The sequence below is a fragment of the Dendrobium catenatum genome, unplaced genomic scaffold (assembly GCF_001605985.2).
Source record: "Dendrobium catenatum unplaced genomic scaffold, ASM160598v2 fragScaff_scaffold_1608, whole genome shotgun sequence".
NCBI classification, from domain to species: Eukaryota; Viridiplantae; Streptophyta; class Magnoliopsida; order Asparagales; family Orchidaceae; genus Dendrobium; species Dendrobium catenatum.
The window spans coordinates 6,364,862-6,378,424 of record NW_021320070.1 but is presented as its reverse complement, the minus strand read 5'-3'; the positions used below and the strand labels follow the sequence as shown (position 1 = coordinate 6,378,424).

Sequence of the window (13,563 nt, the reverse complement as noted above, 5' to 3'; positions counted from 1 at the left end):
CTACATACTCATATTCTTCTAACTTAGGCTCACCAGATTTGTCAGATTTATCAAACACTACATCGGTGGACTCCTCTATAACCAAGGTCCTATTATTAAAGATCCTATAGGCTTTACTTATAGAGGAATATCCTAAGAAGACTTCTTAATAATACTTAGGATCAAACTTTCCTAGAGGAGATTTTCTATTGATAAAGATAAAATATTTATACCCAAAGATATAAAGATGTGAAAGATTGTGTGTCCTACCCTTAATTAACTCTTAAGGTGTTTCATCTAATTTTGATCTAATATTTATCCTATTCAAAATATAACAAACACAATGTATTGCTTCTACCCAAAAGTATCTAGGAATGGAGTATTTAGATAACATATCCCTAGCAGCTTCTACTAAAGTTCTATTTTTTCATTCAGTTATTTCATTCTACTGAGAGGTCTTAGTGGGGGAGAAATTATGCTCAATTCCAAACTCCTGAAAAAAATATTCAAATTGTTTATTTTCAAATTCTTCACCATGGTCACTATGGATTGTGGAAATCATAAGTCCTAACTTCCTTCGTATCCAAGTGTATAATACTTTAAATTTCTCAAATGACTCACTTTTATGAGAAAAAAAGCAAACCCAAGTGGATCATGAAAAATCATCAACAATCACAAATACTAAACTCTTACTACCTAAGCTTGTTGTACTAATAGGACCCTACAAATCCATATGCAAGGTTTCCAGTGGTCTAGTATTGGTGATGTCCTTAATGGAATGAAAAAGATGACTTAATTTGTTTTCCTAATCGGCAAGCATCACAAAGATTATTCTTAGAGAAGTCTAGCTAGGGTATGCCTTTAACTAGATTTTTCAGATTACTCTTCCTAAGGGTTTTGATGCTTGCATGGAATAGTTTCCTATGTCATACCCATGATTCATCAACAAAAGGTTTAAAACATTGAGTATTTGAATTATTAATACAAGATAGATCAAGTATGTAGATATTATTTACCCATTTTTCTTCTAAGATATTTTTTCCATTTAAAATCATGCATTTAGTAGATAGAAATTTTATATCAAATCCCTTATCACAAAGTTGATTAATACTAAGCAAGTTGTGTTTTAATCCATATACTAAAGAACATTTTCAATATTAAACCTTTTTAATTTCCAATTATACCTGAGTCCACCATTTTCTTAATCTTGTTATCATCTAGTGTTTCCTTGCCTCATGCCTTAGCCTCCACTCTGATGAATTACTTCATGTCTCCCATCAGATGTCTTGAACACCGACTATCCAGCTACCACATGCTCTTAATACACCTTTTGTGAGAGCATCCCTACAAAGTCAATTAGTTGTTAGATTTAGGAACCTAAGTGAGTTTGGGTTCCACCTTATGCTTTAATGAATGAGTGGAATGCATGATATACTGTGCTGCAAATGATTTAGGCCTCCATAAAAAGTTTATGATCTATGATGTATAATGCAAATCATAGGAATATGTCATACCATGCCACAAGAAAAGTACCTAACACCCGGGAATGGGTTTATCAACCTATGTGAGTGGCTTTGCCTCTTCTTAGGTATGTATGACACATGTTGTGTCCTAGGAGGTACCTTTTGGGTTAGTGTAGGTTGAGGCTTTTATACTAACATAGGCAGTGGTGTGTTATTTAAAAGTACATACACTTTCTTTTTTAAATTTCATTTACACTCTTTTAATTCTCAATTTCAATAAACAATGCATGCTCACTAGAGTACATTGCTATTGCAACTATCTCTAGTTTTGTGGATACTTTTTTGAGTTTAATAGGCTCTTATTTCAAGGATTAATGTGAATTGCTTAATTCAATGTGCTTCTTATTTAGTTGCTCAAGTAGAGAAGCATACTCATCTAAAGTAGAATGTTAAACTTTAATATTTTTATGCTCCTTAGCTACAATGTCATGCCTAATTTTTAAATAAAAAAAATCAACTATTGAACTTGCATGAAATTTTTTAAGCTTCCTATATGAGTCATGAATATTTTTAAAAATTAATAAATAGCTCATCATAGGATAATTGACACACCTCATCTTGATCAAAATTATCAAGATTATCATTTCCATAAGGCATAAATTTGTTACCTCCTCCTCTAGTTCTTATTATGTTGAATCCAAGAAGGAGTCTACATAGACAGCCTTTTATATTCTTTGCTTCCCCTTTTTGAGATTAATCTTTTCTTCACCATTCTCCTTGGTAGGGGGAGTTTCAAGTTAGGACTATCAAACCTGAAATGTCCTAGCTTCCTTCATTCAAAACAAATTACATCATATGAACTTTTATTAAATTTACCTCTCTTACTTTACTCTTTTTGAAATGGTACTTCTATTTTCACTTCAAGAAGCTTTGAATTACCTCTTCATAAAGGCCATATCATCATTGCTATATGATTCTGAGCTACCGTTGTTTGAGTCACTGACCTTTAGTACCAAAATTTTTTCCTTCTCTCTCTTACATCCTATAATCTTTGGCTTACATTTTACTTATAAGAAATTAAAGAGTCAAGTAAATTATCAATTGAGTAAAAATTTAAGTATTTTGATTCATAGATAGTAGTGACCTTTGTATCAAAATTATTAGCCAGACAACGAAGTATTTTGTTAACCTTTTTAGAATTTGATAGTTGTCTTCCTAACAAATGTAGGGATGTCACTATCTTAGTAAATCTTGTGTACAATTCAGAGAGGGTCTCATTTGGTTTTATGTGAAATAGTTTGTAATCATGCAATAGCATGTTTAAACATGATTGCCTCACCTCATTTGTACCATCATAAGTAATGCATAGTCTATTCTAGATTTTCTTACCAGTTATACATGCGGAGACTCTCAAATAGTCTTCTAATTTAAGTGCAAAGAAAAAAATTAGGTTAAACCTTACACATTAAGTTGTGAATAGTCTCTATCCTCAAAACTTCATTCATTAAAAGGAATTTCCTCCTTTATGCCATTAATAATATGAGATGGAGGTGTATTTCCTACCTGAATCATATGCCACATGTAATAGTCAATAGATTAAAGAAATATAGATATATAAAATTTTCAAAAATTAGAGGGAAAGTTATCAAATAATGGTGGACGAGATGTTAAATAACCGTTCGATTCCCGCTATCCGCCCATGGTGAAGTAATGTACTATAAAAAGATTCGGTCGGTATAGTTGACTACTATGCATACTAGTATGCATAGTAGTGAATTGAATCTAGTAGTTCTATATTCCGCTTCCCCTTTTTTTCCTCCCAACAAAAAAAGTCATTAATTACTACAAATACAAAATAAAAGGGGATTTCGCAAAAATGTTGCGGAGACAGGATTTGAACCCGTGACCTCAAGGTTATGAGCCTTGCGAGCTACCAAACTGCTCTACTCCGCGCTGAACAACTGGGAACTGATGGACGGAGAAAGATTGGATATGCCCCTCTACCATATCTATACAAATAGAATAGTCTATTTATATAAAAAGGTAAAGGGGCCCCCTCTGTTCTATAGATCATAGATTATAGAGATCTATCCAAATAGGAAACAAGATTTTCTCCTTACCAACTTGATCTTGGACATATTAATATTTTTATCATTTGGAATTCTGATTTTTTTTTGGAGCAAAATTAAAATATATGTCTAATACAACGCAAAGCTCACAAATCAAAAATTAATATTTTTATCATTTGCTTTAATTGATCGTACATTATAATCTAATGATCATATATTATAATTAGTTCAATTGAATCACAATTTGTCCAATACAAATCATCTCTATCGATCATCCAGTATGATTTAAATTGTACAGTATGATTAGTTCAATTGAATCATAGTTCATCCAGTGTAAACCTCTAGATGATTAAAAATCATCTCTGTCAATCATCTAGTATGATCTACATTTTACCGTATGATCTATAACGACTAATTAACTTTTATTCAATTAACTAATTTCCTAAGCTTAATTTTGGTAATAAATTATGTAAGATATAATATGAACGAGTTTGTAATATATGAATAGACCAAAATTTGAAATTTAAAATATTAACTAAATTATGATTGATGGTAAAGTTCTTGATTTCATTTGATCATCATGTAGGATATGGATTGTAATGTATGATTAGAGCAAATTTAAAATTTCTTATTTAAATGTTTTAATTATTCCCTATTTTATCCAAATTATACGATACAATAAAGATCGTACAATACAAACATCCCATAAATTTAAGCATTCAATTTTTCTCCCAAGTTTGTATGTTTGCATGAACGCTAAGCTAACATAGACCTTTCACGAGACATTTAACTCAATAAATATAAAAATAAATAAATGAAAATATAGACTCTTACAAAATATCACCTATTATCTCCAGTCTTGAGTCTTCAGCATTTGTTGCACGATGTACGACATACCTAAAATGTTTGTGCACATAAGAAATATGTAATAGAAATATAAAGAGAAAAAAAGTTAAAAACTAAAAATATTTGCTATTGTAAAAATCATAAGCACGAGATCTCAAATTGCAACTAAAAGAACATAAAAAAAATAATATGAGTATTATATGGTGTATATAAAAAAATAAAAAAAATGTTGATGAATTATGATGAGAATGCCTAAATATAAGAAAATGCTTTTTGTTAAAAAGAAAATGCTCTGTGACATATTTTTGGACTCCTTAAGCATTGACATCCTAAAATAAGGGGACAACTAATATATCACAAAAAAATATATTGATCAAGAATGAATCTCGAGGTAAATTTTAATTAGAAACTTTCAAAATTAAATTCAAATCCATTTGAACCCTAATTCTAGCAAAATTATTATAAAGATGAATGTATCAAAGAGATGAACTCAACGACACCAAAATCAGTCCAATATGAACATGAATGGGTTAAAATCGAGGGACCGAAGCCTATTTAGAATATTCAAAATATTAATTAGATAACCAAATGATAACTAAATGTGACGTGCTCATAGTCAAATCAAGAGGTTCAATGGGAAAGATCCAACTAGCTAAAGATACTTAAATTTTGACTTCATTACGACACTCAAATGCTTGATCAATAATCCATGATCTAGGGAGTTGATATCGACCATCCATCAGAATAATTCCAACATACCTTTGATATTCTCCTATAGTAGTCATTCCACTAAAAAATCTATAAATAGGCCCCTTATGCTTCATGCTAGGAGGAGGATGTAAGAAGAGATAAAAAATAAAGGATCTCCCTTGCTTTCTTAAGTTTGCACCACTAGCTATAGATTTCTTCCAGACCAATATCGCTTACTAATTATGGTCACTCTAACCTCTGTTTCCCACCGACTATGGTCCACTCCGACCTTTGTTACCCACTAAATATGGTCCTTCTGACCTCCATCTCTCACTGACTATAGTCCCTTGGACCTCCAATGTTTGTTTACTTAGGTCCACTCCGACCTTTGAAACCTGAAGACTACGGTCCTTCTGACCTTTATCGCCTAACAACTACAGCCATTCCGACCACCCTCGCCCACCAACCATGGTCCACTCTGACCAAAGTTACCCGTCGAATACTATCCTTATGACCTCTGTTGCACGTCGACTACAGTCACTCTAACCACCATCAACCATGGTCCACTCCGACACTAAAGGAATATTTCCATTTATATGTGGAATTTTCTATGGTATTTTGTATGTCGGTAGAAGTGGCGCATTAATTGGCTAAAAATTATCAGCAAAAAAATGATGGGCCAAATCGTTGGTCATTATAAAGTTAGTTGTTACTTCCGACAAAAAAATATGCCAGAATTGACCATCATAACTTTTGATGGAAATATCATCTGCTTACTTAAACTCGACGTAATATTACTGAAAAATGATTCTCACCTCAGTCGCTTACAGGGTTCTCTTTCTTCGGCAAAAACTTTTGGTAGAAAAATTGCGGCCAAAAATACTGTTAGAAAGAGCCATGTTTCTATTTTAGTAGCTATGCTCTTCTCATTTCATTTCTACTCGCTCTAACTCTGGCAGTTACCTTTTTCCTTGACATTCGTGTATGTTGTCGAACGTCGCCTCCATCGTCGATCTTCGCCTCTGCCACAGATGTTCGCCTCTGTCAGTCGCCTCCATCGTCGACGTTCCCAGTTTAGTTGGATAAAATATGTCGTAAGTAACCCATTTAGTTTTTATTTGGTCATAGATGATCCTGGTAGATATTTGCAAGTCATTGTATCTTGGTGTATGTATTTTATTAATTATATTCTTCTTATGGATAAGAGTAGAGAGGGAGTTGATGTGTTATGAAAGGAGGCAAAAATATTCATTTGATTCTCTCGGTAGACATTTGAAATGATTTATGGTGTAAAATGTTGGTCATTAAATGAGAAGACTAACATTAAGTTAAGTGTTTATAGAGATGAGAATTCTCATGAGTGAGAGAGTAGCCTTAGATGGCTTGCTTACATAAAATGACGGCCTCCCGATGACCTAGTTAGGAAATTAGAGGTATTATATTCGGCTTATGTTAAGAAAGGTGTAGAGATATAAGATTTGGCTTATGTGGGTAAATTTGCTAGAATATCTTCGGCTCAAATTATGTTTTCACATAGGTATCCCCATGAAGACCTATACTCGCCTTTTTTTGGCCTAGTGGGATTGATGATTATGATCGTGGTGTTTCATGAGACCGACTGTGCAGGTCTTTCTTGTCTTGACGGGCAGGCTATGACTCTTTATATTTTTTTCAAAATGATAGAAATGCTCGGATGCTACCAAATTTTTATTGACAGGGGACTTGTATGAAATAACTTCATCCAATTTATAAATCAATTTGAATTCAATTATAAATCTACAATCTCTAATATCTTCATATTATATATATGTTATATTATGGATATTAGAAATAAAAAAAGATGTATATATAACTGATTGGCATAAGGTTGAAAAACATTAATAGATGAGTTCATTAATGGGTGAATTTTTTAATTTAAACAGCTTTTCAACAACCTAGGTTCATCTCAGATAAAAAGTTTTGATACCCATGTTCTAATCATAAAAATTAAGTGCACCTAAGCCAAGATAATGTAATTATTGATCTATATCATAGAGAGTTCATACCAAAATATTGGTATTTGACTTCTTATGGTGAGTAAAAGCTGCATTTTGATTCTCGATGCGTCTCATCTAAAATTTTTAATAGAGGTGAGGAAGAAAATATTTGACCTCTTGAGGACTTAGTTTGTGATGCAACTGAAGCACAATTTGAATAATAGACATAAGAGTCACCAAATAAGGAGGCATAGAATTTTTATGATTTGTTGCATGTTGCCCAACAATCTATATGGAAGAGGTGCACCACTCAGTCAGAGTTATTCATTACTGTACAAATGTTAAGCATCAAGACAGAATATAATGTATCCCGTGAAATTTTTAATCAATTCGTTGGGCTGCTTAAGAAACTCAACCTAGCATATAACATAATTTCTACAGATTTATATCAGACTAAGAAGTTGGTTTCGAAATTTGATTTAACATACACAAATATAGACTGTTGTGTAAATGAATGCATGTTATACTATAAAAATAATTTATCAGAGATTGCATGCCGTCATTGTAATGCACCAATAGTTTATCCTCTTTTTAAGATTTTGCACATAAAAATCTTGGTCTCTTATGAATATTTCACCATACTCTTTTATCTGTTTGTGTGCTGGATCTTCGTATAAGGTTAGACACTAAACTTTATATTTCTCTATTGTCGTGGATATTTCAAGATGCATCAAACATAAAGTAGAAAATAAAGAAATGATCAACAAGTAGTCAAACTGTTGCAAGTGATCTCCTAGGTATGAGATAAGACATTTTAGTAGTAGCACTCTTATGACAAATTTTTCTTGCAAAACTGCCAGTCCTCTTATACAAATTGGCATGAGAGCTATTTTAAGAAATTTTCCTATTTATATTGAATAGTAAATGATTTTCAAAATATTTAGAAGTCAATTAGAATTTTAAAAAATATTTTGAAAGCCAGTTACTTTTCCAATCGCCTTTGATTAATTTTATAAAACCTTCAATAATTACAAGTTCAAACATGTCAAAAATAATATGAAGTTGTCATCCATGTTTTACTTGCAAATTGTCAAAAGTAATATGAATTGGTCATCTACATTAAACTTATGAATTGTATAATTTAAAGACATTTAATTTGACTTAAACGACCAACCCAATGACTTTATTTAAGGCAGTTTTTTACTGCTTTACTTTTAAGATTGCAATCATAGTTTTTATTCAATTACTATTTTTTACTGTTTTCAAAAATTTACATGTTAAATTATTTTTTCTACCAGTTTTCAAAAAAGTTACTTCCCGTAACAACTTTTAAATCAAATTTATAATAAAAATTACAATCATCCCAAATGAATCATAAATAGTTGAATATTTGATCAAAACATAAATATTACATTATCGGCTCTTTTTCTATTTCTTAAAGAAACCTTTTGTATAAAAATTAATTTTTCGCATTAAAAAATTATTTTAAAAAGCAATAAAAAGGACATTCCAAATAAAACCAAAATATACTACTTTTTAAAAAATCTTATTTTGTCAACATCTCTTTTCTTAATTTCAACAGTTTATTTCTCTGTATTTTTTATTTGACATATTGTTATTTTTTTGTTTTTTTTGTAATTTTTCTATTAAGTAATCTCTTATCTGTAACCAAACATCATAATTATCTATATTCTTGATTATTATTAATATAATATATCGTTTTTGAAATTAAAAAAAAAAACGATTCTGCTTTAAAGCTGGCCATGAATTCTTCAGCGAACTTGCTCACGCGTTTTTAGCAGGTAGACCTACCTAATTTGTTTCTTATCACAGTCAATACTTTAATGGAGAGTATAAACTGCATGAAATGAATTGTAAGCAGGAAGAAAGTTCAAAATGAGCCATTCCTTCTTTATCCCAACTTGGGTTCTATTCTTCCTGATATCTTCCTCTCTCACAATCCAATTTCAATTAGCTAATGGAGGTAATTAGATTTCCTCAGCATTCATTCTTTTTCCCTTGTCGCTGCCAACATAACCTGTTCATTCATTATTTATCAAGCAATATTTTTTATCTGGAGAACTTTTTTTTTGCTTTGTTTTGTAGAAATCGTTGAAGAAAAGGGGAGATTTGGAGGAAGAACTGGTATTAGCCCACCAGCGCCGGCCACAAACCCAATAAAGCACTATTTTCCACCTTTGAAGGGGCCAGGTTGTGGTCCTGATACTCCTGCTGGTCCTCCAGGAAGAATTAACGAGAGGAAATTCAAATGACATTTTTTAGTTGAGGGCTAATGGCTTGTACGTTTTCGTTTGTGATTATAGCTTAATCTGAATCTTACGCGGAGCCTGAGCAATTGGTTAGCTCAGACGTTGCAGATAGTTGAGCTATCTTGAGGCAGAATGATTACGATGAATAAAATTGCCATATTTTGAGCATGTTTTTTATAGGGAAGGATGTTTAAGGTAATAGGAAGAGCTGTTCTTCTACGTGTTTACTAATTATTATTGTTGCAACGAATTGTCTTTAATGGTTGTATTAAGAGCATAATATAACTATCGGTGTTCCATTCGTTAGATGGTGATGAAAATGAAAAATTTCACAGCGCCGGCGAATTAGACTGTCGAAGTATGCTAAAAATTTTGATGAAAATGAAAAATTTCGATGAAAATGAAAATTTTCAGTAGAGATTAAACTATTTTAGAAGTGGAATATAATAGCAGCTCAACAATCACCTCCTAACACGGCAGGCAATTGGAGCAGCCACACACAATATAGCAAAAAGGACAAACATTAAACCATAAAAAACTCATTAAATCCTAGCCATACACTAGTACAACACTTACATCTATAGATGCACTTAGCTGCTACAGTCAAAGGGGTACATGTCTTGTTTTCATTGTAATAGAAATTAGTTCCTTCTTCTCAGTGCTTTCCACATGTATGCTTTAGTTTAGTACACTAGTTCTTACAGGGTATCAGGCCTTCTTGGCTCACAGCCCCGTGAACCCTTAAAATGGCTACTTTGTTTTCTTCCCACACCAAAGAAGCCTCCACAGAACCTACCCCGGAAGACATCGTTATCACCTCCTCCCTAAAATTCCTCATCTCCAACACTAAAACTATTATCCCTATACAGTTGTCTAACGTCAACTACTCCACTTTTAGATCTCAAGTCCTCAAGCCAATTTCCTCGATAAAACTATAGCACCACCTCCCTGTCTTCTTTTTGTCACAAACGACATCTCTCAACCAAATGGCGCTTACAATCACTGGACACTCATCGACCAGAACCTTGCCGATGCTATATGCTCCACCATCACCATAGGGATTCTTCCCTACGTTCTCCATTTGGACACCTACGCCAATATATGGAGTGCATCGAGTATAGACTTCAAGCTACAAATAGGTCCAGAGTAATACATCTCAAGAACAAGCTACATCACGTCTCTATGGGACAATTCACTATGCTTCAATACCTCACAAACATCAAAACACTGTTAACAACATTGCAGCCACCGGTTTCTCCATTGATAGAGAGGATATCCTCCTATATACACTAAACAAAGTCCCTTCACAATATCAATCAGACTAGAGGATCTATACTCTCTTCTTCTAAGTAAAGAAATTAACATGTCCACCAAACTTGCCAAAGATTTCTCAACCCCAAATGTCAATGTCGCTCTTTACACCAGCAGAGGTTGCGGTCGAGGCAGAGACGCTTTAACTCCTACCCTAATCGTGGTCTCTCTGGTTCCTCGACTACTTCCAGATCAGTTCAATCTACAACATACCTTCCTGCTACATCCTCCATAGCTACTACCTGCTAGATTTGCATGAAGAGGGGTTATACCACTAACAACTGCTAGCATCAGTTTTATGCAAACTACACCACATTTTCAGTTGCTCTACTCGCATCAAACTCAATCCCAACCACTGACTGGATTCTTTACTCTGGAGCCTCTTACCACCTTACCAACAATCTAGAGAATCTTATTCAACCAACTATATACAGAGGACTGGCGAGTGTGTCCATTGACGATGACAGAACCATTCCCATAGCCCACTCCGGTCAGGGACTCCTCCTCACACCGACTCATAAGATCTCCTTTCCAAATCTACTTCGCCTTCCTCACTTGTCTCATAATCTCCTCTCTATTTCTTCACAAACCAAAGATAACAATCTTTCAATTCTCTTTGATTCCTTTGGATTTCAAATAAAGGATCTGCATACCAACTCCACCCTCCTATCTGTCCCATGTAGCGATGGTCTCTACCATCTCTTCACCAGCACCCACCATTCTAATACTCTCTCCATCACAATTTCCTCCTCCCTTTGATGGCACCACTGGCTTGGTCATATTCATCGACAAGTCCTCCTCCACCATATCAAAACACAACTGTTATCTAGCTATACCTACCTATAATGCTTATTGCTTTATATGTAAGGCATCTAAAGGCCTTAAACTCCCTTTCTCTAGATCTTCCGCTCACCATTATAAATCTTTAGAATTTATACATATGGATGTATAAGGACCCTCCCATTTCCTTCTAATCAAGGTTTTAAATACTACATATTATTTGTGGATGACTATACACTATTTACTTGGGATTTTCTTCTTATGAAAAAATCTAATATGTTTTCCATATTTACAACATTTCATTCTACTATAGAGAAATAACTCTTTCTCTCACTATTAAGCATATTCATAGCGATGATTAAAGGTTTTGAAGGATCCTTCACCAACCTCATTGTCATGATTTGTCATCAATGTAATAACAAAAAAAAGAATACTAAACTTATTATAATGAAATGATGCAACCAATCTATCAAACTAAAAGAAAAATATAAGAATAATAAGAGTATTTTATGTTGAATATAAAAAAAAAATTGAAAATTTGATGATGAATTTTGTTAAGGATGTTGAAAATTAAACTTGAATTAATTAATTAGGACCTTTAATTGAGCCCATAATCTAAAAAAACCCTTAGAAAATTTTAGAGTCTCATTTTATGAAGAATATTTTGAAGGATTCTAGAAATACATTCTAAAAGAGTGATTTAAAGAATTCTAGAATATGTAATTAATAACTTTTGTAAATGAAGATAGGAGAATATTCTAGAGAGTCAATAGTAGCCATTGGATTTAAATGTGTTGGTACAATCCTAATTGGAGTGTCACTAGTATAAATAGGTTTGGTGTATTTGAGTTTTGTATGAAATAGAATCAAGAAGTGTTAGATTGAAATAAAAGTGAGTTATACAAGTGTTCCTCTTCTCTTTTAGAATTCCTCCCCTTACAATAGCCTTTTATTTTCCAACAAAGTGGTATCAGAGCCAAAGTTTTTTCCTAGAGAGATGGTAAGTAACTATATGATCCCCTTCCAAGTCCCAATGCTTAACAATAGAAACTATGAAAATTGGAGCATCAATATGAAGGCCCTTCTTGAAGCGCAAGATGTATAGGAGATGGCTGAGAAAGGCTACAATGAGCTACAAGATGGGTAAAGTTTATCCCAAACTAAAATGGATAGTTTAGGAGATTCAAGAGAGAGAGACAAGAAGGCTCTCTATTAAATCTTCCCAGGATTAGATGATGATGCTTTTGAGAAACAAAAGTCCTCTTATAAAGGAGCAAAGCAAGTCAAGAACGTGCAACTTCAAATATTAAGAGGTGAGTTCAAAGCCTTACATATAAAATAAGTCAAAGTCATCTTCGACTACTTTACTAGAGTCTTAGCTAGTTCTAATCAAATAAAAATAAATGGAGAGAAGCTAAAAGATGTAAGGATTATGGAGAAAATGCGTTGATCTTTAAATTCAAAGTTTGATCATAATATTGTCTTTATTGAATAAACAAAAGACTTAGAGGCTATGACAATCGAGCAACTCTTGGGTTCTTTACGAGTCTACGAGAAAAAGAAAAAGAAGAAGCAAGTGATCATGGAATAACTCCTAAAAAAGATAGCCTTGAGTATGGTAGAAGCCAACAAGGAAGAGGTCATAGTCGAGGACAAGGCCTTGGTTATGGACATGGATGGTTGGAGCTCTAATACTGACAAGAACAATAATACAAATGCTGGACAAGGAGGAAGTTCAACAAGAAGATGTGGAAGAGGAAAATTAAGACCAAGGTATGACAAATCTCAAGTGATGTGCTACAAGTGTCTAAAATTTTATCACTATGTTGCAGAATATATAACCTCCACTAATAATAAAATTAAAGAGAAGACTAATTACATGGAAGAGAGAAGTCAACAAGCTAGCACTTTGCTATTCGTATATAAGGAGAATAAAAAGGTGAAGATAACACATGGTATTTGGGCACCGATGCAATCAACCATATGTGGGGAAGAAAAAGCATGTTCATTGAACTTGACGAATCGGTGAGCGGCAATGTATCCTTTGGAGATGAGTCCAAGGTATCTTTAAAAGGGCAAGAAAATGTAATATTCTTATTTGATTGAAGAATGGAAAGCACCAATTCATTTCTAATGTGTATTATGTGCCAAATATAAAGATTAATATAGTCTAGATCAA

The 13,563-nt window shown here is 33.1% G+C and overlaps 1 long non-coding RNA gene and 1 other non-coding gene across 2 annotated transcripts; one reads left to right on the top strand and one right to left on the bottom strand.

Moving 5' to 3' along the window:
* Positions 1 to 3,321: 3,321 nt before the first annotated feature.
* TRNAM-CAU lies at positions 3,322 to 3,395 on the bottom strand. The gene has a single exon. It is a non-coding gene; the product is annotated as a tRNA-Met (tRNA).
* Positions 3,396 to 8,900: 5,505 nt separating this feature from the next.
* Positions 8,901 to 9,470, top strand: LOC110099843. Its single transcript, XR_002303492.2, has 2 exons — positions 8,901 to 9,007; positions 9,130 to 9,470. It is a non-coding gene; the product is annotated as an uncharacterized LOC110099843 (long non-coding RNA).
* Positions 9,471 to 13,563: the final 4,093 nt, after the last annotated feature.